Source organism: Phascolarctos cinereus, unplaced genomic scaffold, assembly GCF_003287225.1.
Source record: "Phascolarctos cinereus isolate Bilbo 61053 unplaced genomic scaffold, phaCin_HiC Scaffold_1;HRSCAF=81, whole genome shotgun sequence".
NCBI lineage: Eukaryota > Metazoa > Chordata > Mammalia > Diprotodontia > Phascolarctidae > Phascolarctos > Phascolarctos cinereus.
The window spans coordinates 69,428,320-69,432,844 of NW_027555514.1; positions in this window are offsets into that span (position 1 = coordinate 69,428,320).

Below are 4,525 nucleotides of genomic sequence, written 5' to 3' on the forward strand. Positions count from 1 at the left end.
TAAGGAGTCAACAAGAGATTAATAAAAAAATTGCTGAACAGCAGAGAGACTTAGTTCAGATTAGATAGATTCTATTTTACTGAGCCTAGTCGGCAAGGCATTTCCTAGAGAGAAGGAATTTTAGGACTAGTAGAGACCTGAGGATTCTAGCCTATGGGCCTGTGTAGCTTTGTATAATGATAAATATTTATCGTTTGAGCCCATATGTTATCTATTGCTACCCATGGTGTCAGCTTCAAGGTGATTACAGATTAGTTGCCTGATTACTTATTGTTATTGATGCTAAATTAACTGCCATTAATTCCCAAGGTTCTTCATTCTTCCCTTTGTATGTGTGGAGAGAGAGAAAGGGAGAGAGAGAAAGAGTACTATATAAAGCTATACCGGGCCATATACATACATACATACATACATACATACCCCTATATGTATGTATACATGCATATATAAAGTTCACACACATATATGTATGATGCTCCACAGGCCCACATATGTATACATAAGTTCATATACAGATATGAATACACACACATACACATGTATATGTGGCTTTCTGGTAGGGAAGATGAGTCAGCAGTGATCTGGAGCATCCCTACAAACATGATTGGTGGCTCAGTGCTGGGGCATCATGGGAAATGACCCGGTCTACCATGTTAAGATCACCAGCTATGCATCAAGGTCAGCTCTGAAGATGGCAAGGAAAACATTACAAAAAGGAAGCCATCGGGACAAAAGGGCAGATGCGGTCCTTGTTACCACTTGGACAGGTTTGTTTTAGAAACTCAACAGTACCAATGTTGATGAGGTGAGCTCCAAAGGCAGGGACAAGTATGAAGGGAAAAGGCAGCAATTCAAACAGCCAGTTTGTGCGCAATTAAGAGAAAGGTGTGTGGGGCACTGATGATACGCTTTCGTTTCTGAGGCTAGATAAAAAGAAAGCAGCTGCTCTGTGATCTAACCTCACAGAGAGCTCTGCCTTTAAAGCTGACTATAAAAATATTGCCCTCTGCTGGATCACCTTAGTAAAGACCTGTCATAACGCAAGGCAATCCATGCCCATCGATGACTTCCATGGTCCCCTTCCCACCTCTTACTGTGGCTAGGAGCAAAGGCAGCTGTCATATTAGAAAGAGACCAGCTGGAAACAACCTCATTGCTGTTGCCCAAGCAGCCCCTGTAGTGCTTTGGGCCTCATGGCCACAGTGTTGCTGGGGATGGTGCACTGGGGAAGAGGGAGACGGTCCTTTGCAAAGCTTAGATTGACTTCATTGCTTACATCTGTTGCTTCCTCACTGAGAAGAAATTGGCCTCCTATTCAGCACAGTGACCTCTTTGTTCTGTCTTAAGGATTCTTATTAAAAACATTCCACTGCATTTTCTGAAAGATCCCTGTGTGGAATTGAGCCCCAGCACCTTACTAAAATCCAGATAAGGACATTTAATCCTTCCTTGTGAATCGGATTTGTTTTTCATTAGATCTGCTTGGCACAGAAATACAATCTTTAACACATTCCCATTCCACAATCCAATTTGTTAAACTCTTGTGGGGGTGGCGTTGGGGTGAAAAATCAGGTTGATTTAAGATGATTTATTATTTGTGAACCCATATACTATCTATTCTCACTTGGGCTGTTGTCTTCAAGTGATTACAGATCGGTTGCCTGATTATTTGTTGTTATTGATATTAAATTAACTGTCATTAATTTCCCAAGTTCTTTATTCTTCCCTTCATTTGTCCTCAAATAGCTACTTTATTTGTTCTCTAAAACTTAATTCAAGAAAATTGATGGCATTAGCTCACATCATTCCTTTTGCCAGAGCCATTAAAACTCTGGATGAATTTAATCTGTCCCTAATAAATTCAAATTCATCAACAAATAACCAAGATACAGTTACTATTCTCTTCTAACATTGGAGTTAGAAAATGCCCCTGTTCAGGGGTGTGCTGGTAAATGTTCAACAACCAGGGAAAATGTATACAAGACACTTGGCCATGTTGTACCTCTAGTCATCACTCCTCTGCTGAGAGGTAGGAGGCATCCTTTAATCACCAGTATTTTTGAAAGTCATAATTGGCCACTTCTTTGATCAGAGTTCTGAAGTCTTTCAGATTTGTTTGTCCTATACAATAAGGGGGTCATTGTATAAATTGTTCTCCTGGATCTATTCATTTCACTCCATACTAGTTCAGAAAAGTCCTTCCAAATCTGTCAAATTTGTCACTTTGTATAGCTCAATGATTTTCCTTTATATTCACATACCACAATTGTTTCGCCATTCCTCAATTGATGGACATCTACCTTTTTCCCTCTGATCTTTGGCTATAACAAAAAGTACTACTGTAAACATTTTTATATGTTATGGGTCTTTTTCAGGGATGTGCTGATAAATATTTAACAACTGACTTTCTGGGGGGAAAAATATACAAAAAAACACTTTTAAGTTTAATCTGCATTATTAACATTTTAAAACTACTTTCTTAAGTCTAGACAATTAACAAAATAATAAAACAAGTCCTGATTTGTAATGCTTGCAAATTTTTGAAATGTAAATGTTCAAACCGAAAATTTAACAACCAGCTTTCTTTTTTTTTTTTTGGTGAAGCAATCAGGGTTGAGTGACTTGCCCAAGGTCACACAGCTAGTAAGTGTTAAGTGTCTGAGGCTGGATTTGAACTTAGGTCCTCCTGACTCCACGGTCAGAGCTCTATTCACTGTGCCACCTAGCTGCCCTACAACCAGCTTTCTTGAGCTAGTAGGAGATGTCTCCAGCACATCCTGCTCCTTCCCTCTGTCTTTCACTTCCTTAGGGGTGTATGCCTAGTAGTGGTATTGCTTCATCAAAGGATATATATAATTTAGAGATGGGGCCTATACAGTTCTCTGACATGTGACTGAGACCCTTGCAAAAAGAGGAAAAGCACTTGGAGATACTAGAAAGTCTAGTCTCCTCTCTTTACTCCACATGAGACTAAAGGACTTAAGTTGTCAAAGGACACAGTAAGCGCTTAATAAACGCTTGACTCGGCTTGATTTGTACACATCATAGCTCTGTCCCTTGCTTCTCCTTACCTATAGGGTCTGCTTGGTTCTAGGGTTATTTTGCTTGGTCCCAGCATTGTCCAGGAGTTCTTTCTCTTCCCTCCAGGAGGTTTAGTCCAGGAGCCTTCCATTGTCCAGGAATTCTTTTTCTGCATCCAGAATCTGGACTGGAATCTAGTCTGAAATCCCACCAATGCATTCCTTACCCCCCCCCCCCCGCTGCCTCTCTCTGAAGCCACATGCTTCCATCCTCTGCTCGGACCATGTGGTTTCTTGGAGGAGCTTTATCGGTGTGAAGTCTTCCCCTCCAAGAAACCAAGTTTGAGCCTTTACGCCTAGTCAGTCCCTCTTCTATCTGTGTCTCTCAGCTCTGGTATCATAGAGAGAGACTTACATTAAATGTCTATGTAAAAATTGCTGTTATGTTCAAATATACTTAAAAATTCACAGAGAGGGAAGAACAAAGCCCTATAATAAGGAACCCAGGTGGATCTCAGCGATGCTTAGTTATTGAGTGATGTTCCATAATTAAACATTGCTCAGCATTATCATTACTTGGTGTGAAAATGCTGATGCTGAAAAAGTTATCTTGGTAAAGAACTAGAGTACTTCTTCTCTTATGGAATCAGGAGTCCTGAGCTCTAGTTCTGACTCCATTAGGAACTGGATCTGTTTCCTTGAGCAAAGTAATCTAACCTCTCCAGACCCTAGTTTCCTCTTCTGTACAATGATGGGTTGGATGCAAGGACCTCTAGGGTCCTTTACAAACTTAAAAAAAAAAGCCATGACTGAATTTTGGGGCTGTTATGTAAACTGAGAGGGATGCCTTATAGCATGTATTTTTCTAGTCTTTTCTCTGGAAGAAGAATTAGGAAATAATTCTAGGTGTGGAAGGAAAACAATATAAGGTCTTTCTTTTGATCATCAAGGTAGCTGTCCCTTAGGGAAGATTTTGGTTAGTTAGTGACAGTGGCACATCTGCCATCCAGCTGCTGAGGTTGTCAGCCAATTGACATGAGAACAGTTACAAGAGGCTGGGACAGGCTGAAGAGCTGAAGCATAAATGAGAGAGTTTCCTTATAGTGGTGTGAGGAGGATCAAGGTTAGACGAAGCTATGATTGATGACAGAATCACAGACTTTTAACCCAGGAAGAGATCTTAGAGATCATTTAGTCTGCTGACTTCATTTAACAGGTGAGAAGACAGGCCCAAACAATAAATGTTTCCACTATGGTGTGGAGATTAACTTTAAGGATACATGCAGGAGAGTAATAGGAAATAAAGTTAGAGAGGTAGGATGGGGTGAGATTATGGAGAGGCGTTTGGGAATCTGATTTCTAAGCATTCCTTCAGCTCTAACATTCTATGACATAACATTATAGTTGATTGGGAGCCATTGTAGGTTCTTCAGTGATGTGATAAAAGCTAAGAGCTTTTACAAAGGTGCAGCAGAGATTAGAGCTACTCTGGATTATATCCTTTA